Here is a 25,312-nt window from a genome sequence, read left to right as displayed (position 1 = left end):
AACCTTTAAGGCTGTCACGTGCCTGTACTCTAGGATGCAGCGGGAGGCCTTGCAGCCTTTGGCAGCCCTGAAGGCCAAGTGGGAGCTGGACCTCCAGGTGGAGATACCAGACACGACCTGGGGCCAGTTGCTAAGGCGGGCACGGAAGAGCTCGAGGAATGCCAGGTTCCAATTGATTCACTTTTATGTCATTCACAGGGCATACCTCACCCCCGGGAAAATCCAACAGTATTTTGGGGCGACCGACGCTGCTTGCCCCAGATGTAACACGGCTGGGGCGGATTTATGTCATATGCTGTGGGATTGCCCCTCTTTGGGCGATTATTGGCAGGAAGTCGGGCGGGCCCTTAACGCCGCGACGGACAGGGATATCCAGTTTACTAAAGCAGTTGGCGTCCTTCATTGGTTCCCGCACACACCTAGGAATAAGATGACTAGTAAATTTATAGATCTAGGGCTTATCCTGGCCAAGCGAGAGATCACAAGAAACTGGAAGTCCAGAGTGGGGCCCACGTATAAAAGATGGTATGGGGAATGTCTGAGATGGGCCGCGTGTGAAAGTACCCTACGATACCAGATGGCCTGGAGGTTGAATGACGAGAAGGCACTGGAAAGGGCGACTGCATGGGAGGTGATAGTGCAGGCGCTCCGGGATGTGGATGATGAGGAGCAGGATGGCGAGAGCGACCTAGATGGAGCAGACCCTAACATTACACAGGAGAACACACCTTAGCGAAAGATTACTTCCTCCTGCAACACACCGGACATTTTTACACTATTAACCAAGTGCAGAGCGACCACGGGGGAGGGTGGGTAGGAGGCTGTTTTGGAGGGATGTTGGGGTACCGAAATTTGGGGAGGGGGAGGGGTGAAAACCACAAAAGCATCCCAGGGTTATATGCTTGATGAAGCGGTCGGACATGGTAAGGAGTTACAAGACATGGCCAGGGATGAGATCGCCCGCGCCGAGATCGAGGTGAACCTCCCGGATGGAGATCGACTGGACCACACTAAGCCTGTACATGTTGTGTTCTTATTGCTAAATATATTGTCTGTACATTTCTATTGGTGATGCAATAAAAATGATGTTAAAAAAAAAAAAAAAAGATTCTCTGAAACTCTATGGTGGGATCTGATTCTAACTGTACATAGGTGTTGGTGTCTTTCACATGTTGATCTACCTTAAGATGATAATGGGTAGAGTTGAGCACCACTAATGCTCCACCCTTGTCTGCTGCGACTATAGTAAGTGCCTCATTAGAGGCCAAATCATTCAATGCTATAGTTTCTTGCTTGGTCAAATTTCTTCTCGTCTTTCCATGATGTTTCAATTCTGCAAAATCTTTTTTTACTAGTGTCTCAAATAGGTCTAAAGCTTTGTGTGACATAGGTGACATGAATAAACTTTTTGGTTTAAAAATATTTGTTCTTGAAATCTCTGCTGTGGGCTCAGGGCTCTCTGAAGCTGTTTGGTGAAAAAAACACCTAAGTCTTAACTTTCTCATGAATTTAAAGAAAGAGACTTCAGTCTCAAGTTCATTGCTTTGATAAGTTGGCACAAAAGACATGCCCTTATTCAAAACTGATGTTTGCATTGGACTTAATGTTACATCAGAAATGTTCATGATTAATTCCTCTTTGGATTGCGTCTACTCCATTTTGTTTTTTTCCCTTGTCCCCTCCTTGTTCGTTTGTTTTGTTCTGTGTGTGTTGTGCGTGCTCGTCCGGGGGATGATTGGAACTGTGGCCTCCCTCTAAAAAAGGCTGCCTACTCTGAATGTTTGTTGCGCCTTCTGCACATGCACTTACTACTGCTGATTCTACAGGGGGGCGTGTAGGTAAGGTGTCCTGATCTGTGGCCAGACTTTCCCCCGAAGTGTTAGCTGTTGGTTTTTTAAAAACCCTTCTTTGTGCATAGTTATCGGCCCAACTATACACCTCATCAAGTTTATAATCTAATGTATCACGCTTGAACTTGCGTAATTTTCTTTCATGAACTTCTTTCGTATGTTCCTCTAATTTGTCATTAATCTCCTTGAGAGTCTTATCCATCTCCTCAGCAGACATGCGTGTTGACAATTCTGTTTTCATGTCACTGATCTCAGACTCTAACTCTTTCAAAACATTAGACAACTCTTCGACAATCAAGAGTACTAAATCTAGCGAACATTTGTTCAATATCGCAAACCATCTTGCGAGAAATGGTTTATTAAATTTAAATAGCATAGGTCTTAATGAAATTCTCAGTCCCCTAGGTATTCGCTTTACCCTATGGTATTGTATCAGAGTCGAGCTATATACTAATGTATATGGGGAAGTGTATTTTTAATACAGCAGTGCCTGATTTCCAGTTTAACCTCCTAATTGGTATATTTCAAATTAACTATGGTAGTCTATTATAATGAGCATCGTTTTTCTCAATTTTACAGATTACAAACGTATGCTTCCGCTTCTGTTTTAAGAAATCAAATGTTAATAAAGGTATGTGGAAAAAGGTGTAATTGGCTCACCAGTTAACGTTCTGGTTTCTGTTTTTTTATTTCTAAGACAAATGTTTATTAAAAAGCTCTTAGAAAATGCCACCACTGAGAGGACTTCTATAGGGACAGTTAATAAAATCCGAATCATTGGAACTACTTTCACTAAAATTAACACTAGAAGTCCCAGCCTTAACAGTTCTCAGAAAATAATTTTATAGATTATTCCCATTGACCAAGATTGACCCCCCTAAGTAAAGGGGCAAATTAACATAAGCACAATCTGAATCTCTGCTTAACGGTCACAATATTTGCAAGATGTACTGTTGTGACTTGATTGACACCGTGGCCCCGCTCCGCGCGAGCCTCACGATCACCAGAGAGCTCAACTTCATCAAAGACCCTTAAGGGCCAGGAGACAGCCACAACATGTGCATGATTTCATTGTGGGGTAACTTCCTGTTATGTTCCTTGTTCCTACTTCCTGTTGCTTTACCTACCATTGTCTGTTCTTCTGTTTATACTCTACATGCGTGTAGAGGAAAGGGAGGTATGTTGTGACTTGATTGACACCGTGGCCCCGCTTCGCGCGCCACAGTGGTATGTTGGGTTCCCTAACGTTCTAAGGTGAGCGCCGCCGCACGCTGACCTGTCAGTTCCTATCAGCTGGCGGAAGACGGCGGCGCGCTGATGTCCTGTTATTTATGAATAAAGCTTGTCCTTCGAACAGAGTCTCCGCCTCATGTTGTAATCACAACATGTACTCTTCTGCTGCGGACCCAGGTAAAAGCGGTGGGGTGGTGGGGGTGGGGGCTACTAGACAGACTACCATGATGGGAAATGAAATAAATAATTAAAATTTGGTACAGCTTAATCCTTCTAGGCAGCAGCTTTTCTCATTCGTGACAATGGTAAATAAATAATGAATTTTACCTCATTGCCGTCTGTCAAAACCCACCCCCTCCCCACAGCCCCACCGCTCTAACGGGTACCAGCTGGTTCCCTTATATTTCAAAACCAAACCTAATTCCTTTGCAGAAGACACATCGGTACAGTACTGCCAGTCTCTCTTTCTGTAGCTAGTTTTCGAATGTCAATCTACCATTTAAGGAATCAAGACCCAGTGGCATGTTTACCATTACTTCATGCAACGCGACTAAGCAAAGGAACTTGCTGCAGTGTGTTGTGTGAAAGGAAGAGAGCAGAAAATGTGCCATATTTACAAGGATATGGAGCATTTTTGCTCTCTTCTGGTGCACTGTGTGCTGCGTAGGCCCAAAACCCATATTTCAACGGTGCTTGCATTATGGGTATGATTGTTTTCGTGCAGGAAAGAATACCTCCCAGAACAAAAACAATCCAAAAAGACATGATACAGAATATAAAGAGGGAATAATAAGAGAGAAAAAAGATTTTTCTACTCGTTACGCCATCCTCTGGAGATGTACCAATTTGATGCGATTTCAGATTTTCAAACTTTTGTAAATTTGGAATTGCATCAAATCAATGTTTGGAATCATCGGAACACCCATGGAATACTTCTCTACTCTAAATGTAACATAACTCAGCGCAAACTACTGCATTGCATTACATTTCTTTAAAAAAACATGCAAAGTGGCTCCTATCGACCCTTGCATGCCTCTGTAAATATTACTGAAGCCTTTACGTTGTACTTGCATCACATTGCGCAACATAAGGACAACACAAAAGCTTAGAAATCTGGGTCCAAAGGTTCAACTAACAACTTCTTTTGTCTTCTTAGTTTGTACAAACACAAGCAAATTAATTTTTTTAATTTCACCCATGTCACAAAATTTCTCAGAGCACAACAACCATTAAAATTATCATCCCAGTTGCTGCTATTTTATTCAGTTAAATTATTTAACAGAATCCCCATGGTCACCTGAACTACTTTAATAAAGGGGAGGAGTCCTCAGTCCTTGCTAACCTTTCCTTTCATTATTTTAATTCGAAATTTATTTGTTTTACTACTAACATATTTGTATGCCCTGCATTTCTCTGCATCTACAGGCCTTTTTTTTTTAAAATAATATCCCCATTGCTGTATTAAACGGATGCCAATAAAAACGAAAGAGAGGTACTGGTGATGGTGTGCATTTGGTAGAAAAGTGGTCGTTTGTTATTGGGTGCAAATGCTGCTGGTGGTGGTGGTGATTGTATTGGCAACTGGGGTGCTAATGATGTAAGTGATATTTATTGTGGTGTCATTGGTGGTAATGGTAATATTGGTACTGGTGGTTCAGTTTAGGAGGTGTAATTTTCGTGGTGGTGGTACTGGTATAGTGGTGGTGGTATTATTGTTGGTGACATTATTAGTAGTTGTGGTGCGGCATTGGTTTTATTAATGGTGGGGATATTAATGGTGGTATTAGTACTGGTTATGATTTGGTCTTATTGGCGATGGTCGTATTGGCAGTGGTGGTATTGACAGTGGTATGTGTAATGGTATGGTATTGATGGTGATATTTTATTTGTGGTATTAGCGTTAGTACATTTATGATAGCATGTTATTGATGATGGTGTAAAATCTGGATTACTTGTGATTGTGGCATTAGTGATGTGGTATTGTCATTATCACTGGTGGTGGTGCGTGGCTTGTGCGCCGATGAAGGAGATCGCCTGAGCGCTGGGCTCCGCGATCGAGCCTCCATAGATCCTGAGAAATAGATCCTGTTGACCCCAACCCACCTAATAACACGGGGAAGGGTGTCCCCTGCGGCGGACCCACAAGGCGCCACACCGGAGATCGCCAGTCCTGCAGAGAATCGCCGGCACGCTGCCCGGGGCATCCCACTGCAGAACAGATCCCAAAATGGCGGCTGCAAAGTCGGACTGACTCCCGGGGTGCCCAAGACTGTGAGAGGCCCTGCCGGCCCACGGGTGCTCCGGAGCTGACATCGGAGGGCAGCCCGTGTCCTAAGGTGCAGCTGCCACCCAAAGGAATCGCGCAGGAAGAAGCGCCACGGGATCACTCGGCCCGCTCCTGAGGGCCGCACTGCAGTTCCGTGAGCCTGTGCACTGGGGACGGGAAGATCAGATCCCCCTCGCCGAGCCCTTCTCACACGAGATGCCACCAAATCCGGGCACACGGAGGTGAGAGGCGCCGGCGGGAGGATAAATACACAAAGATCCACGGATCTCCTCTGCAGCTAAATCCACTGGCGATTGAGGACGCTGACCCCTTCCTCTACCCCCCAAATACCGCGGAGTGAAGTGGATGCTCTCTGGAACCCCTGTGTGAGGGGCATAGCGGCTCTGTGATCCAATTGCAGAGCGGGCATAAAGCTCGCTGAGACAGCGCTGCGGCACACTACGCGGGGCCTCCCCGGATCACTACGACTCCCCACACGTCTGCTCTTCCTGCTTGGGGAGACAGACCCAGTGAGGTTATTTCGAACTGCGAGGCTCACAAGATAGACATGGCGATTGAACGGAGGCCCTGACGGTGCCTGGAGGCTTGGGGCCCAGAGGTGAGACGGCGTTGCCATTTGGTTTGCCACCAGATTTACGGCAGCGGGGAACGAGCGCCACAACTTGGAGGCCATAGCTGGGACTGCTGCAAGGGGATCGGAGGCTGTGGAGCGGCGCACTGAGAGACGAAGGTGGGGTGAAGTGGTGAGACTCCACGGTGGAGCGCCGAGAGGGACAGCGGTAGAACCCCGCGACAACACTCCTGGGGCTGACCGGACACCACACATGAGCGGACGAAGCCCGTCTCGGATGTTCCTGTGGGTGCAACACGACGGCCAAAGTCGCTGGTGGCAGTTTTAGGGCGGCCCCAGCCCCAACCGCGGGCGAAGAAGGCCCGCGCAACGGCCACAACACAAGGAATTTGCTGCTGGGAGGTGTCTAGAACAGCCTGCTGCTGCGACCATTGCATGCCACCGGGATAATCCTACTGCCTGTTCTGGGACATACCGCTGGAGCGCGGTTTACCCTGCCCCGTGGTGCTGCGGTAGGCGCCTGTGTGACTACAATCTTAATGGCTCCTTTCTGGATCCACATTACAGCGTTACGGCTGGGGTCCCTACACTCCACGCGCCTGATCCACGACTCGGAAGGCCCCTGAGGTGTGAACTCGGGGGTGGCAGGCTGTGCGGAGAACCCTGATTCTGGCTTGTGTTTCCCTGCCCACTGACGGGGCGCCGGATTGTGTACTGCCAGCATGGGAAAACCTAAGGGGATCAAAAGCGATGCGCAACCCACGTCAGATGCCGAGACATCGGAGAAAGGGGACCACTCTGACCTCGGACAATCTCGAGACCCTCAATTGGACCTCCAATTGGACAAAATCCTGTCAGCGATAGCGGACTCCCGTGCAGCGCTCCAACAGGACATTGTGCAGGTGGCCACGGGCCTGGGACTACTGCGGGCCGATCATGCAAAACTGACAAAGAGGGTCAAACAGGTAGAAGGCACGATCCGCTCTCTTGAACCGGCACAAAAAGACCTCACAGCCACTATGACCAATGTGCTGGCCCGCATAGATACACTGGAGAGACGAGCGGAGGAGGCAGAAGGGCGTAATCGCCGGAACAACATCCGGATAGTTGGATTACCAGAGAAAGTCGAGGGGAAGGACATGGTGAGCTACCTTGAAGAATGGCTCCGGACGGTGGTGGTGCCGGAGGGCCTGACCCCTTTCTACACACTGGAGCGGGCTCATAGAGTGCCGGCAAGACCACGACAACAGGGTCGGCCTCCCCGCCCGGTGGTCGCCCGGCTGTTACACTACAGGGACAGAGATCTGCTGCTCCAGAATGCACGAGTAAACGGCCCCTACCAGGTGCAGAACAGTCAAATCAATATCTTTCCAGATTACACGTATGAAACGCAACAACGGCGGACCTCTTTCCTGGCGGTCAAAAGAGAACTGAGAGATTAAGGCCATGCAGTACTCCTTGCTCTTACCAGCTTGGCTACGAGTAATTGTGGACGATACTACCAGGTTCTTTGATAGTCCTGATGATGCCTGTGCCTGGCTAGAACTCTACAAATCTGGAAAAGACGTCCTCGACCACCGGCCCAGACTGGGCTCTGAAGGCTTGCCACAACGGAAATTGCGACGAATCCGAAACAGGCAAAGGGGTCTGAGGAGGCCATTACTGTTGGAGACCACGGCGGAGCGGCAGGGGGTCCTGGAAGTGGTGTCTGCCCTCTCGGGAATACAAGACTCTCCATCACAGGAAGAAGGAGAATCGGAAAAAGGGGGTGAACATTCGGGCACTAAGCGCTCCGAAACGGATAGTATGCCTTTACCAGTGTTCACCCCGGCGACGGCAGAAGAAATACTAGATGAAGGCTAGAGGCACCCATTGAGCTGTATGAGATCCAAATGTAGACTGTAACAGACGGTCCGCTGTGCATTGTGGAAGGAACTGTTCGCTTAGAATTGGGAGGTGGGCGGTCATTGAGATGTGTCACTAATTGGGGCTCGATCGCCTGGTATGGAGCTTTGGTTTTGGGCGGCTGCCCATTGGCGACCAACCCTCCCGTACTGCCCTTAAGGCACACCCACAGCGACCTCTGTTGGGTTAGTCAAATGTTGTTATTTGGGAGTGTTTGGACGGGAGCTAGATGGAGGTTACTAGGTCCTGTTCTGGGGGGAGGTGGGTCTGTTTTGTTATGGGATGTTGGAGGGAGGGCTCATCATCGATGCTGATGTTTGCCCACCTTTAGGGGGGCTAGGATGTGGTAATAGTGAAACGCACGGGACATTGCGGGACAATGGGTGATCTAACTAATTTAAGATGTATAACCTGGAATGTGCGGGGGCTCCACACCATGACACGATGGCACAAAATCCATGCTTATTTAGTGCGTAGAGGAGTGCAGGTTGCATTACTTCAAGAAACACACTTGACACAAGCTGAAGGGTTGGCGCTACAGCGTAGATGAAGGGGCCAAATATTTAATACCACGTACTCAGCGTTTGCTAGAGAAGCCCTAATCTGGATCAGAGCTGGGGTCCCATTCCAATTAAGCAGGCAACTCATAGACCCAGAGGGTAGGTTCGTAGCAATAGCGGGAAGGTTGCGGGGTAAAGACATAGCCTTCTGCAGTGTCCATGCACCCAATGTTGATCAACTAACTTTCTTGGCGAGGTTGTCCGGATCCCTGGCGCACTTTCTTGTGGGGCCACTGCTAATGGGAGGGGATTTTAACTCTGTACTGGACGTCTCACTTGATAGGTCTCACCCCCCCTCTGGCGGAATCTCCGCAACACCGTATAACCAAAGGCAGAATGGAATGGCAGGCGAGATGGGACCTATTAGATGTTTGGCGGGCACAACACCCACAAGATCGAGATTACTCCTTTTTCTCAAGTATACATGAGCTCCATGTGCGCTTAGATGCAATGCTCTGCTCCCCAGACCTAATACCAGCTATTATGAGGACTGAATACTTGTTGAGAACGTTGTTGGACCATAATCCTTTGTTAGTCGCTATGCAGTGGTTCCCTAGTGCCTCATGTGTCCCTGCTTGGAGGCTGCGCCCGGAGGCGCTGGAGGACCCCCTCTTTCAGGGAGCGCTGGAGGAAAGAATTGTACAATATTTTGAGGACAATGCCGGCTCGACCGCAAAGAGGGCGATGGAATGGGACGCCTTCAAGGTGGTCTTGAGAGGGTTTTGCATAGGGAAACAGGTAGGAGCGCGAAAGACTCTCTTAGATGATATAGACAAGGCTGATAAGAAACTCCGCGATGCAGAACTATCGAGACCTGGTCACCCCGAGTTGCAAGGAAGGGTCAGTGAGGCGAAGGAAGCGGTGGCAGCAGAAACAGAGCACGTGCGCAGCTTCGACAACAAAACATACACGGCCAGGACCCATGCAGAGGGCGACAAAGCAGGGACCTTGCTGGCTTAGCTGGCCAACCCCACGAAGAGGGGGACCCCTATAGTGTCTATGTGCGCGGCGACCGGCGGGGAGGTCTACACCCAGACCGAGATTTTGCATTGCTTCACGAGATATTATGAAGCCCTATGCAAAAGCAACTTAGCAGTCGGCACTCCAGCCATAGATGCCTTTCTCAAAGGACTCTGCTTCCCAGAATTGGACCATGAACAGGCAAAGGCATTGGGCAAAGAAATAGAAATAGGGGAAATACGACGCGCCATAAAACATATGGCACGCAACAAAACCCCTGGCTTAGATGGGCTGCCCATTGAATTCTACGGCAGATACACTGACCTTTTGGCGCCAAGACTGTTGGAGGTCTATAGGGAAGCGAAACGATTGGGACGATTGCCGCAGTCTATGCGGGAAGCGTTGGTAATACCCTTACTGAAATCAGGGGGGGAGAGTGGAGACACGGCGTCGTACAGACCACTCTCGATGCTCACCACTGATTACAAAATACTTAGCAACATCCTAGCGACTCGCCTGCTAGAACACATGACCATACTGGTGCATGAGGACCAGGCTGGGTTCATTCCAACGCGGAACACGACCTCAAACATACGCTGATTGCTGCGGTTGCTGAAGGGAGACCATCTTGAGGCCCGACACCCAATGATATTATCAGTGGACATAGAGAAGGCGTTTGACAGCCTTGAATGGGAATATCTCTATGCAGTGCTGAGGCGCTTCAGAGTGGGTGAGGACTACCTGAGATGGACGACTGTGCTCTACACCTCGGCAGTGGCCAGAGTGAAAATGGGCACGCTGATATCGCAGCAATATCCTGTAGAGAGGGGCACGAGGCAGGGGTGATCACTATCCCGCTGCTGTTTGCTCTGGCAGTAGAACCTCTTGCAATGTCGATCCGCACGGGGGATCACTATCGAGGATTACAAAGTAGGATTGGGCAACAGTACATATCGTTATATGCGGACGATCTCCTGCTCTTCCTCGAAGATGCCGACGAGGCACTAGTGGGAGCCAAAAACCTACTAACGAGCTTCGGCGAAATATGAGGCCTGAAAGTAAACTGGGCCAAGACATGTTTATTCCCTGTACGCCAAGGAGAACCCCAACCACCTGCGGCCAGTTCGGTGCGCTTGGAGCCCAGCTGCCTGAAATATCTGGGTGTGTACATTTACCACATGCCAACCGACTTATTAGAAGGCAATATTGGCCTTGGAATAATAGCACTGAAGAGCAGCATGTCCTTCTGGGCTACTCTCCCGCTGTCGTGGGCGGGCCTCATAGCACTACTGAAGATGGTGGCACTTCCACGATTCTTATATTACTTCAGGACGCTCCCGGTATGGATACCTGCTGCTACCTTCCGGCTTCTGAGGTCCATGATTGTGTCCTTCCTCTGGGGGGGCGGGTAGTCGGAGAGTAGCATTGACGACACTACTACGACCTAAGGCGGAGGGAGGGTTGGCGGTCCCTGATTTTGAATTATATTACTTCGCTGCTCAACTACAGGTCTACACACAAGAGGTAGCACGAGAATTCAGGGGCCCAGAGCATAGTATGGGGCATGGTATTACTCGCCATGTTCTTTCTTTTATAGCGCTACAGCAGAAATTAGATCTTAGAGATCTCACGCAAGAAGAAAAGACGATCAGATTATGTTGGAATCGCTCGCAACGCAGGGCGGGCATACTACATCCCTATGCCCCCGAAATTCCATTGGGGATGTTGACGGCACTGCCGCATGGCGGCGATTGGTCGCAACTACAAAATTGGGAGGAGGCTGGAATCCAGGTGTTAGGGGACTTGTACGAGGATGGGGCTCTACTGCCGTATCCAGCACTCCTGGAACGGTTCGACCTACCTAGAGGGGATTTCCTGCTACATGCGGCACTGACGCGAGCGATACAGAAGCACTGGAGAGAGGGCCTGACGGAGTCGAGAGCGGTACAAAAGGGGGTGGTGATGAACGGAGCCGAGAACAACAATGGCCTGTCAGTATGTTATGATGGCCGCGGGAACGTTCAAGGCAGTCACGTGCCTCTACTCCAGAATGATTAATGAAGGGCTCACACCTCTGGGGGCACTGAAGGGTAAGTGGGAAACTGACATAGGTAAAGATATCCCTGAAGCGACATGGGCACAGATTGTACGGAGGGCCTGGAAGAGTACTCGTAATGCGAGATTCCAACTGGTGCACTTCTACATCCTCCACCGTGCATACCTGACGCCGGGAAAGATCAAAAAGTATTTCGGCGTAGGCACTGCAGCGTGCCCCAGGTGTGCAACGGTGGGAGTGGAATTGGGCCATATGCTGTGGACATGCCCGGCATTAGCACTTTATTGGAAGGAGGTGGGAGACACTCTGAACACAGTCAGAGAAAGGGGCTTAGACTTTGACATGGCTGTGGGTGTCCTACACTGGTTCCCCCACACCTCCAAGAATAAGATCACTAGTAAGTTTATAGACATGGGGCTCATATTAGCAAAACGAGAAATTACACAACACTGGAAAGCAGCGGTAGGACCCAATGGCACTAGGTGGAGAAAAGAATTTCTTAAGTGGGCTAATGGCGAAAGCATGTTAAGATTTCAGACTGCGCGGAGACTACGCAGAGAAAAGGCACTAGAAAGAGCTCAGGCATGGGACGCCTTAGTACAGTCATTGCCCGACTTTGGCTCACATGATGAAACGGCGGAATGACACACTGAGCAGAGCAATCCCCCGTGACGTGACAGGCACATCACACAGAACACTTTCCAGTGACTCCTGTGCACACCCATTACCTTGTCTGGAACTGACTATAACCATTGATGATGATGATTCGGGGAGGGGGGAGGCAATATGGGGAACCTTGTTAGTTTTATTGGGCGAAGGAACACTAGGGTTTTATGTTTGGAACCTCATATATGTGAGCTGAATATCATCCTTCCCCAATGCCTGAAAACGTGATTATGGGCCCGATGGGAGATTTACGAAGCAAGGGAAACGTAATTGAATTTGTATGTTGTGTGAAACAAAACCTAATAAAATTTGTTTAAAAAAAAAATCACTGGTGGTGGTGGAATACTGATGAAAATGGTGTTAGTAACAGTGCAATTAGCGATGGTGGTGAAATTGTCAATGGTGGTATTGCTGGTATTCATATTGGCGGTTGTGGTGGTATAGGTGATTGTATGGTGTAGTTGATGGTACTTTATTGGTAGTAGCATGCTACTGCTGGTGTGGTTTAGGTATTATTGGTGGTATTGAAACACTGGTAGTGCTGTGGTATTAGTGGTGTTCTGTTACTGGTAGTGATGCAATGGTGGTGGTATTGGTGGTAGCATTGGTGGAACTAGTGGTAGTATTGGTATTGTAATGATTGTATCTGTGGTATTGGTGTTGATGGTATTGGAGGTGGTGATGGTATTGGTGGTGATATTGTTTTTGTGGTGATAGTATATTATTGGTAGACGTGGTAGTGTGGTAGTGATAGCAAAACACACAAGGTGATGGACGGAATTTTGCACATTGGCAAAACATTCACCCCCAGTCCCAGATCTGGGTTTAATCCATGATGGATTAAACCCAGACCAGTTGACTGGGGGTGAGTGCTTGCAATGTTCAACACTCCCTCCATCATCCCCTTTGGTTTTGCAGTGTGGTATTAATGGCATTGGATGTTGATGGGGTTATTTGTTTTGTGGTGATAGTACAAGTGGTGGCATGCCATTGATAGTGGTATGATATTGAGGCTTGTTGGGACGGTAATGTACCCTACATGATGTGCACTTGTGTACTCTGCCCTGCGTAACCAAACTTTATAATCTCTTTTTTTGTGCCCATGCCACCTACTAATCCCATCTGCGAGCATTGACCTATGCCTGGTCTTTTGACAATGATACGTTCTTGGCCTAGTCCTGAACAAGGAGGGGCACACCAAATGTACCTTCATATTAATAGGGGTCAACTGTCCCTGTTGTGGGTTTAAGGTGTGGAGCTTGGTGGTGGTAGCGCTCTATGGTTGGGGAATTATAGTCACTGGCTTTTAACTGTGATGCAAGAATACAGGTTTGCAGGCCCACTCATATAAAGTTCAGCAGTTCTTGATAAACATAGAATCCTCAACGTGACATCACATATGTTGCGTGTGTGTGCTAGACACAATAGTGTGCTCTGTATGAGGGATACATGCCTGGCAGTTTAGTTTTGGTAGCTCACAACCTGGACCAGAGTAAAAGAAGCATGAGGGGTTGCTTTCTCCAGACAGCTCCTATGTTTTGCTGACATCTCCTGGATGGGAGAGGGGAGCACCAGACACTAAGATAAGGAAAGAGGAGGTAGGCTTTCCTTAGAAGTGCCCGGGATTTTCCTGAGACATGACACTGTAAATGACTCTGATAGCAGCATATGAGTCAATTAATATGCTAATTCCTTCAGTGGAAGAATCTGAGCTAATAGTCCCCATCCGGACTCCCAGTTTAGAGAGTGCAGGGTAAGTTTTCACTCTGAAGCGGTGCCTCTTTTTAACTCTTCTGATTCACAGATGCTTTTCTTTAAAAGGCTAACATGGGTTTTCGAGGCTCTTTTAGATTGTGGTCAAGTAAGAATGCACTGATATTTTCCATCAAGTTTGGTGAGTGAGCATTGTTTGCCGCCAGTATACTACTGTAGGGACAGACTATAATAAGCAATACTCAATACCACCCCCTTGCTTTTTAACTACTGGAAAATAAGCAGTTTAATTATGCCACAGATCCTGATATATTCATATAATTGGTGAGTAGACTATTTTACCACTTTTTACATACAATAACTATGTCTCAGTCCCTCAGGAGACTTTGATTTATAATCCCGTTCCTCGCCTTTTTACAGGGCTTTAGTTGGCCCTCGATTATCGAGGGAAATGTGAAAGTTTAAGTTTATTTGCATAAGTTAATTAAACCCATTGCAATACAATAATATAACAATTAAAAAGGAACCATTGTGGGGGCCTGGCTTACGCGCTGCACCTGATGGCGGACCTGGAGTGAGCTCCGCTGAGATGCGTAACTCTTCGTCGCCTCCCGAGCCTCACCTGACAATTGCGGAGCGAGAAGGGACACGCCGCCGCATATGAAGATGCGCTGAGCCCGGTGAGAGGCTTTTTGGAACCACTTCTCTCCTCCTGTGGCTTGTTGCAGATATCAGCAAATCTACCAGACGCGAGTCGCGGGCGGCCGCCATTTTATGGCCGCTGAGCCCGCGTCTCGCTTCCTCCTCCCTCATCTTTGTACTCCTCTGCCTGCGACACTGGTATGCCTCATATCTTTCTCAAACAATCCAAAGCCTCTTCCCATCTTGCTGTCTGTATGAGGAGGATTTATTTTTTCGCACATTTTTTGTCAGAGTGTGATTGATGCTGCCTTCTTCATGCAATGTTACCGCCATTTTACAATATTTATCACACCACCTCATGGAAGATTTACCTGCCTAATTCAGCATTTAATAGTGGTGATTTATTCCATTTTATTTATTATATTTTTTTTCCTGGGACTCTCTTCATTGCTCAAGCGTTTACCCTCCATGTGATAAAGTGAAATCTTTGCCAAGTCTTTCTCTGATTCTCTTCAACACGTAATTACTTTGGAGTCACTTCGACTATTGGCTTCTGGAAACGAGGCACTCCTTCCCTTATGTGACACTACTTTCTTTCTGCTGTTTGTTGGAATGTACCACTGTGGAAAATGAATATTTTTCGGTATTTATGTCCCATTATACACCCTCTCTTTCACATCCCGAGCTCACCATGATGGAGACTAGAAAACCCGGGCACATAAACGTAAGGTTGCACACAACGCACTTCTTCCTCCAATTACAACCACACATTCTTATGTCCAAGTCGATTCCGAGAAACGAGCCCCGTTGCAACCACACACTCTTATGGTCAGGCCGATTCTGAGAAATAAGCCCCTGTTTGCCTAGACACAACGACCAATTCCGAGAAACCAGCGCCTGTTTGCTAAGACACGACACCAGACATCCTGTCACGACCAGTTCTCTCTCTCTCTCTCTCTCTCTCTCTCTCTCTCTCTCTCTCTCTCTCTTATCTAAGGAACCAGCCTGGGGTTATTTCTCAACACTTTGCTCCTGCCATGACTTCTCTTTCTCATGATTATGACACAGTTACGCTGCTCCTGTCATGACTTCTGTATGATTACCACACGAAATACTGAAATTCGCTCAAGGGAAGCTCCTTCCTCTTTTCTATGTCAAGAATGTATAAATACCATGTTTTCCTTGATTAAAGTAGAGACTATTACCGAGCCTCCTTAGGTGACGGAGGTCTCCCTTAACTCGAGTTACTGAATAAAGACCCTTAAATTCTAACCACCATGGACTCTGCTCTTCATGCTTGACCTTATTGATATTATAGAAATTCCGATCAAGGTAAATTACTAAAATATTTACCACAGTAAATTGGTGCCGAAGAGGAACTTCCCTTTCTCCCCACACGCCGGTGATGCGGACCCGAACCTGTCTCTCCAGATACTGACGGACTTCAAAGTGCATACTGCAGGGTGTTCCTGCATGAACTCCTCTGTGTCAAAGAGGGACCGAGACGCGGCCTAGCCATCCATACGAGAAGGTGAGGACGACAGCGGAAGTCTCGACCCAGAGCCCGAATCTTGTGAAGGTCTTCAGAACCCCGACAAGTCCCTGATCAAGAGCGCAGCGTAACTAGTCCAGTGTCCAGATCTTCAAGGTCTTCAAGTTCTCTGCACCTCGTGAGTACTGCTGGGGGTGTATCAAGACGGGTTCTGATTTTTCAGAGCCCGGTCAAGACGGGTTCTAGGTTTCTAGAAAACGGTATGTTTGTACTCTGATACTCAGGGTATATCAAGTTATCAAGTGTAAGTTTTATTGTTTGTTGATGCAATGCCTTTGTTTTCTAAGTTGTGTAAACTGAGTACCCGGAGGGGGTTACTGGAACAAGATGTACCAGTCCCCCCAAAGGATACTCCTGGTTTCTTCATGTATACGAAATTTAGAATTGGTGCCATTTTGTACTTAGATCTTTGGGAAGATTACACTCAAGATTTAGAAATTGCGATTAGATGGTCGAAGAGTGGCACATGGGATTTAAATTGTATCATGGCAGTTGAAAAGAAATGTTGGGAAAAGAAAGCAAGACCCTCGATGTTAGAGAGTATCGAATTATGGCGAAAGGAAGCACATCGAAGGGAACAGAAAGAGCAAAGGAAAGTAGAGAAGTTACGGGATCAGAATGATGATATTAATTTCGAACAAAGAAAACGGGAGGTCTTGGCCTCTATGACGGGTATATATCTCATCCTTTCACAAAGGACAGAGTCCGATGGTAGTCCAGACCCTAGTATTCCCACAGCACCTCCATGTCCTAAAGTTCCTTCCGTATTCGAAGACTTCATTACCACCTATTTAATGGAACCACCTCCTGCTTATACTAATCAAACAACAGTCAGACGGATAGTCACCCAGACGGAACCCATCCCGGATACTTCAGATGGTGTTCTGCCTATGTTAGAATGTGAATTCGACCCGACTCCAGGAGAAGGTCCACAAGCAGATGTCTCCTATCGCTTTAGGGAAGCTTTAGAAGGCATACGGGAGGTACCAAATATCACAAATTGCCTAAATAAAATTTACGAAGCTCTCCGATCAGGAGAAAATTTAGAAGTCCTACAAGAGGGTATTAAAAATAGACCTATCGCTTATAAAAAATGTCTCTCACGATTTATGATTACCTGTTTTATCCGTATGATCTCAAGTGCTGGGAAAAAGGTTCCCGACGACCTACTTCAGCTAGGTCAACCAGTGATAGCGGGGAATTATAATAAAATAAAATAAATAGATTTCTTCATCCCTCTCTTTACCAGTAAGGTTTCCGACTCTCACCAAAAAAGTGCCCCTACCCAAGAGACCGAGAATAGGGGTACAGATGAAGACAGGGAAGAAGGAACTGCTTTTCAAGGGTCAGTACATTTTCGTATCCCTCGTTCCCAAAGTAGCGGACAACTTAGGAATAAGACTAAAAAATAGTCAGCTTCTTCAGATCGATCATTCCAACTAACACAAAAGCTTTGGAGGATTGGATGGACAACAAACCTCCACTTACCACACAAGAAAAAGAACTCGCTCGATCAAGCACCCATTGGGTGTCCCAATACTCTATATATGGCCCTGACATAGTCGCTCAAATGTTTTTATCGCTCCCCATGTCATATCAAAGACTAGCCAGTATCTATATGGTTCAACACCTCATTACATTGTATGACGGCACTAGCTACCCACCCAAAATGTTACATCCTCTTTTACGAGACTGTCTAGAAGGGAGGTGGGTGACAAGGGGACAAGAATTCCTAAACATTTTCCTAGATCAACGACAACGCTATGTCCAATACCTTTCTAATGTTTATGATTCCAATCCCCCTCAGTATGGCCAAGGTAAATTTCCTCTTCGAGAAGTACATCCCATTGTAGATTCTGCAGGAAAGCTACAACAAACATTTGTCTACACTCCCCTGACAAAAATTGAGATATTAGAAATGAAGAAAATGGTCCCTTCTCATGAAAAAGATCCTACGGGTTTCCATAGGGGACTCAAAGATATCCTTCAAATGGGTTCCTTTACTTATAAGGATCTCAATATTCTCCTCAAAGTCCTACTGCCTCAAGTAACATACGACAAACTAAAGGGGAAAGATTGGAAGGTAGAAGGGAAAAAGATAGCATGGACAGCTTTATAGACAGAAGAAACTACTCGTACTCCTGGACAAGGCATGGGACCTCTAGTCCTGCAACTCCCTCGCCTTCTCCCGAAAATACTCTCCCAGTTATTGGCCACCAAAAAGGAAGATTGGGATGCTATCTCTGCGTGCAAGCAAAAACCAGATGAGGATATAGGGGACTATTATACAAGACTAGAGAAATGTTTCCTTATCAATAGCGGTCTCTCCTCAGGTGGAGACGCCTATAGTCGATTGTTTGTTTCAAAACTTGTAGAAAATACCTTACCTCAAATCAAAGATAGGGTATTAAAGGTTGAAAGCACTTCGCAAACAAGTTCACCTTCACAAGCACTTCAGATGCTCCAGTACCATCAGAACAGAATTAGAGATGAACAGGAACAGGAGAAAAAGAGGACAAAAGATACTAAAATGAAGGTATTGGTAGCACAGACCAACACAATTCCTCAGACTCATAAGCAACGTCCAGAAACACAAGAAAAGGTTATTTGTAATTATTGCAAAAAGCCTGGCCATTTTGTACATGACTGTCCAGTCTTACAACACAATATTGCTACTGGAAAGACACAGCCTCGCACCTATACCACTCGTCCCTCTGCTCCAACATCAACTCCCCCAGCTGATATTAAATTAGCCACACAACTCTATCACAGTGGCATCCTATCCTGAATTCCCTACAATTTCATGAGACAGCTGGGAGGAACACGATAGTCGTCCACTGATCCCGGTCCCGGTCGACCAAAAGGGTCCCTATGTACATGCTAAGCTCCTAGGTAAAGAAACAACATTTCTGATTGACACCGGGGCCAGTAGGACGAAAGTACAACTCAACGAAGTTCCCAAGGTACCCCTCTTTGGCTCAAATAGTATTTCCTTGGGTTTCTCAGGTACACCAGTCATTAACAAAGTTTCTGAACCAGTATCACTTCAGGTTGGCCCTCTTACAGCTTCCACCGATTTGGTACTTACTAAGTCCTGTCCCGAAAATTTACTCGGCATCCAGACATTTAAGGAGCTGGGTGCTGTGATATGCTATTCCCCAGAAGGAATCCGACTATTCCTCCGAGATTTCAAAGGTCATTTCACGACAGGAGAGTTAGATGTCAGATTAAGGGACATTCCTACTACATTATGGGCTACGGATCCAACTGATGTAGGGTTCATTGATAATACACCACACATAGTCACGTTGAAGGAAGGTGTTGTCCTACCTTGTGTCCGCCAATACAAGTTACCTCCAGATGCGGAACAAGTCCTTATTCAGATTATCGATGACTTGATACAAAAAGGAGTAGTCAGAGAAGTACCTTCCAACATATGTAATTCACCAGTTCTACCAGTGCAAAAGAAGACAGATGACGGTGCACCACCAGTTTACAGACTTGTGGTAGATTTACGAGAACTCAACAAATGTGTGGTACCACAGTACCCTGTGGTCTCAGACATCAGTACTCTGCTAACAGCTATAGATCCTGATGCAACCCATTTTACAGTTATTGACCTTAAAAATGCTTTCTACAGTATACCCATTCATCCAGATAGTCAGTATCTATTTGGATTCTCATTGCAAGGTCTTAGTTTCTGTTTCACAAGAGCTCCTCAAGGGTACACAGAAAGTCCCAGTATCTACAGTCAGGCACTTAAAAGACAGTTAGATGACATTGTTCTGCCCTCCAATACGACATTGTTGCAATATGTCAATGACTTACTGATCACTGCACGTTCCGAACCAGAATGCGAACAAGCCTCACAAACTGTCCTAATGTTTCTGCACAGCATGGCCACAAAGTATCACCCTCTAAATTACAATTGTGTTTACAGCAGGTGGCATACGTAGGACACCTGCTGTCAAAGGAGGGTAGGGCACTCACACCGGAAAGAATCCAACTAATTTTTAACATTCCTGTCCCTAAGACACAGAAAGAAGTCTGTGCCTTTATTGGCCTCACTTCCTATTGTAGGCAGTGGATTCCCCAGTTCACCTATTTGGCCAAACCCCTGATACAATTAACGACCTCCGATTTTGCCACCTCTTCTCCATTGCCATGGACACCTGACCATACCTTTGCTTATGACACTCTCAAACAAGCGTTATGCTCTGCACCTGTCCTAGCTACACCTGATTATGCCAAACCTTTTGTCCTTTTCATCATGGAACGGGAAGGTACAGCCTTGTCAGTGCTCACACAAACACAGGCCAATAAACATTGTCCCTGTGCTTATTTTTCCAGTTCTCTTGATCCTGCTGCACAAGGTTTGCCTGCCTGTTTTAAATCCGTTGCAGCTACGGCTCTGTCAATTCGACAAAGTGATTCCATAGTGTTAGGACATCCTCTTGAGGTACAAGTCCCACATGCGGTAGAATTACTTTTGAATAGGACACAGACACAACACTTGACCATAGCTCATCTCACAGGTTATGAAGTTATATTATTCCAACCCCACATTATCATAAAACGATGCAATATCCTCAACCCAGCTACACTGCTACCCACTGTTCCAGAAGACAACCAAACTCACGACTGCTTAGAGATAGTCAAACTAGTCACAAAACCCCGGTCTGACCTTGTAGACGTGCCTCTAAGTACACCCGAACACACACTGTTCGTAGATGGTTCCTGCATGCGCCTCCAAACAGGCGAACTTTCAGCAGCTTATGCTGTCACTACAGAGAATACGGTCCTCCTAGCAGCCAAAATACCCGTGCATTCAGCCCAAGCAGCAGAACTCATAGCCCTTACACAAGCATGTGAATGGTCCAAAGGGAAACGGGTTAACATCTACACCGATTCGCAATATGAGTTCGGGATAGTCCATAACTTAGGAATTTTGTGGAAAGAGAGAGGTTTTCTGACCTCTCATGGAACTAAAATACAACATGGGGATCTTATTCTTCAGCTACTAGAATCAATACACAGACCCACAGAAGTAGCTATACTGAAATGCAAGGCACACACAAAAGTCATGGACTCCATCACCCGAGGTAATACTCTGGCGGATGCCACAGCTAAACATGCTGCTCAGACAGGAACACTGAATACTGAAACTACCATTAAGACTGTTTATCCAGTTATCGATCCTACCAAAAATGTAGTAGACATCCAAAACCAAGCTACAGAGACCGAAAAGAGAAAATGGGAAGAAGAGGTAGGTTCTCACACAGATCAGGGCTGGGTAACAAAAGATAAATCCAAATGGTTTCTCCCTGATGGTTCCTGTAATCATAGAAACTGCCCATGGTCCTGCACATCTAGGAGAAAAAGGAATGTTGGACAGCCTAAATTTGGTATGGCATAACAAGCATCTGCGCTCAGCAGCCAAACAAAAAGTACGAACCTGTACGATTTGCTGTCAGTTCAATCCAGGGAAAAGTGTCTCAGTTGAACAAGGAGGGTTCCATCCCCCAAATCACCCCTTCGAAGTCCTCCAAATGGACTACATACAAATGGAGATATGTCGAGGACATAAGTATGTCCTCGTAGTAGTGTGTACCTTGACCCGATGGACTGAAGCATACCCCGTCCCAGACTACGGTGCCCAAACGACAGCTAAACAATTAGTTAGGGAATGTTTCCCCCGATATGGGTTGCCAAGAGTTATATACTCTGACAACGGACAACCATTTTCCTCTAAACTAATGGAGGCTGTTTCCTTACTGTTAGGATATACCTGGAAATTCCACTGTGTTCGACACCCCCAAGCAGCAGGCTTAGTCGAACGACATAATCAGACTCTAAAGACCAAACGAGCTAAAATATGTGCTGACAAACAAATGACTGGGTTACAGCTCTTCCGGTTGCTCTCTTCTACATGCGAATGGTGGCACATTCCCGGACGGGTCTGTCCCCCTTCGAAGTCACATATGGGAGACCTCCAAATATCTGGGGCGTCCCATCCCCTAGAAAGTTAACTGATATTGATTCAAATGTTTTGACGGATTACCTAGCTTCCTTGATGTCTGCACTACGTTCTTGTCATTCACAGGTGGCTGCAGCCTTTCCAGACAAAACAACGCCCGAGGAACACACCATCCAACCTGGGGACTGGATCTTCATAAGGAATTTTGACCGTGCCAGCCCCCTGGAAAGACGGTGGACGTCTCCCAAGTTGGTGCTACTCACGATGAGGACTGCAGTCAAGGTCGAAGGACGAAAAGGATGGCTCCATGCTAGCCCCTGCAAAAAATTCTTCGGACCAACTCCTACTGACATTTTTTCTAACCCCAAGACTATAGACACTGAAGCAACAGACTTTGTTTCACCCCTTCCTGAACTTTCCCCCCAAGACGAGTACAGATCGCGGCTGCGATCCCATCAGAAACAAGCTAGAGACACTGCATCTGACCTCGACCTACCGGTGGCTGATTAAGTCCAAGACGTAGTCTTGGTGAAGTGGTTGCTGGGAAGTGTCCGGTCACGTATGCACGATTGATTCAGACTAGCGACAAACCATGGAAAATATGTTTAAAATCGTAAAATTATTGCATGACAAAGTTTCAATTATCTTCTGTCATGATTCTTATTTTTTGTATCACGGCTTGCCTAGGTTGGTTCTTTCATCTTGCTTTCCCACCTGCTTCCCCCACGCTTTTGAATAACACAGCTATGCATTCACTTGTAGATCTCCCTCCACATCTCGAGAATAGAAGAAAAGAATTTTTCAATAACACGTTCATCTCCACACTCCACCAACATCAAAAGGTTATTAACAAAACCAACTGTTGGGTCTGCGGTTTATTGCCACATTCCGTACACGGAGGAATGCCTTTTATTCCTCTGCCTTTCGGCTATGCTGGATCTACCTATGCATTCTCTATGATATTCTCCGCTTCTGTTAGAAACATTCCTGAGATCAAGGCCAAGAACACTAGTACTTAGAACGAGATAAAAACAAAGCCAGTACGAGCCGTTGAAAAGATGGTAAATTTCACCGCAACGTGGGGACGAGCAGATAATAATGAGAATACCAGTTATTCCCTTTTTAACGACACTACCTCCTTTAGGGAAACGTTTTCCGTCCAAAAAAGACAGACAGAACAGGGAGGATGGGCTGTGCCCCATAAGGGCCTATTTTGTGTGAGAGGAAAGGGCAAGGGTCAGAAAATGGGAGATGAGGGTTCTTAAAGCTGTAAAACTTAAGCGTCGTCTTATCTGGTCTGGCCATAATCTCTTCATCTCTCAAGATCTCTCCACTGCAACAAATGAACGCTGTAAAGAATTCCTTGCCTTATGTCCACAGATGAGACTTCTCAACATTCAATATGGTATCCTTCATCCATGCCTCTGCAAGATCACTCACAATGGTTTGTCACAGTCTTCTGATGACCCAGTAAAACTTAGACAGTATCTTCAAGATTTGTCGCCGCATGTAATGAACACTCGTAACTGATTGTTTTCATATTGATGCCATGTCATGCCATAATGTCTCTCCACTGATTCAATGATTGTGTAGAGTGTTCCTTTTCTCCTTTCTTCTTTTCCTTATTTCAATCTTCTGAGGTTCTTCTTTCTTATCTTCACTGTACTTTCTCTCTGAGGTCCGCGCCCTCAGGCGTTACCATGCCTGCCACTTCTTGCTTTCTTCTTTTTTTGCAGATCTGGATACCTTTCCTTGATCTGCTTAATTCTTCTTCTCTATCCCCTTTTTTCTTTTTCTTTCTTCTTTCTCTCTTTTCTCCTTTCTCATTTTTTTCTTTCTTGCTTATTATTTTCGCTCTTACCAATTCTTTCTTTTTTTACTTACCTTCTATCTGTGATGTCTTCATCCCCAGTTTTGTGGGTTTACTTGGCGATGTGTCTTTGTGAAATTTTTGTTTATGGTGTGTTTTCTCTTGTAGTCTCATCCTTGCAATGTTTCTACTCCATGTGTTCTCCATCCTCCCAACCTCCCATCATGTGTAACTTTGTTACGTGGAACGTCCGTGGACTTGGAAATCCGGTGAAACGCCAAACGGTATTGTCCCACTTATCTAAACTTAATTCTCAAATTGCTTTTCTTCAAGAAACAAATTGTACAGATGTGGAATCGCTGAAATTGAAATGACAATGGGTGGGCCAAGTACATTTTTTCCCCTGCATCTAACAAAATGGGAGGTGTTGCCATACTGTTCCATAAATCTTTACCTGTTCAAATTATTTCTTTCAAAATGATGATGACGGTCGATGGGTAATGGCAAAGATTGTGATTCAGGACAAGACATGTGTTTTGCTTAACATATATGGTCCTGTTAAACCTGACCCTGAATTCTGGAATGTAAATTCTTCTCTCTTCAATTGATTGCTCTAATATCATAGTTGCTGGTGATTTTAACCAATGGTTAGATCCTTACTCAGATAGACTATCCAAATGTAAATTTCAACCTGACAAATCCCACAAATCTTTCCAGTCGGCCATTGCCTCTCGTCGGTTGTTTGACGTTTGGAAAACTTGTAACCCAGATGTGCTTGAATATACATTTTTTTCAAATATGCATCATACTCGTTCTAGTATTGATTACATATTGGTTAGCAAATCTCTACTCCCCTCCATTAAAAAATCAGATATTGGCTCAATTTTTATTTCTGATCACGCCCCTGTTTATGCTGCTTTAGATTTGTCTCTCACTTCCTCCAAATTTAGTCGTTGGGAATTTAACACTTTCCTATTATCTGACACAGTTTTCATCAAAGAGGTTACCATTTTTATTACTGAATTCTTCACCTTCAACAATCCCCTTGATACCTCTATCCCTAATACCTGGGATGCTTTTAAGCTGCCCAACGTGCTTTCACCATCACCTATGTTTCTAAAAAGAAAAAAGCCACTAGGAAAAAATATGAAAATCAACTGCAAACGATTTAGAGCTTAGAACATACATATTTTACTTCTAAATCTCGGGACTCCCTTCATGATCTAATTGCAGCAAAGACTGAACTTAATAAATTGGCGACTATTGAAACATGTAATGTTTTGCTCAAAATTAAATCTAAATATCATGGAGGACAAAACAAAGCAGGTAAAATGCTAGCAAATGATCTAAAAGTTAAATCTGAATGCAAATCTATTGGCCCTATTCTTAATTAATTCACTAGTAAACTGGTTTCATCAGATAAGGATATTGCTGTTGTTTTCCACAACTATTATCGATCTCTTTATTCTGATGATACTATCCCTGCTCAAAACCTGAACATTTTTTTTTCTGGCCTTCCATCACCGCCCT

The sequence above is a fragment of the Lissotriton vulgaris genome, chromosome 6 (genome assembly GCF_964263255.1).
Source record: "Lissotriton vulgaris chromosome 6, aLisVul1.2, whole genome shotgun sequence".
NCBI lineage: Eukaryota > Metazoa > Chordata > Amphibia > Caudata > Salamandridae > Lissotriton > Lissotriton vulgaris.
Note: the sequence above shows the minus strand (reverse complement) of the source record.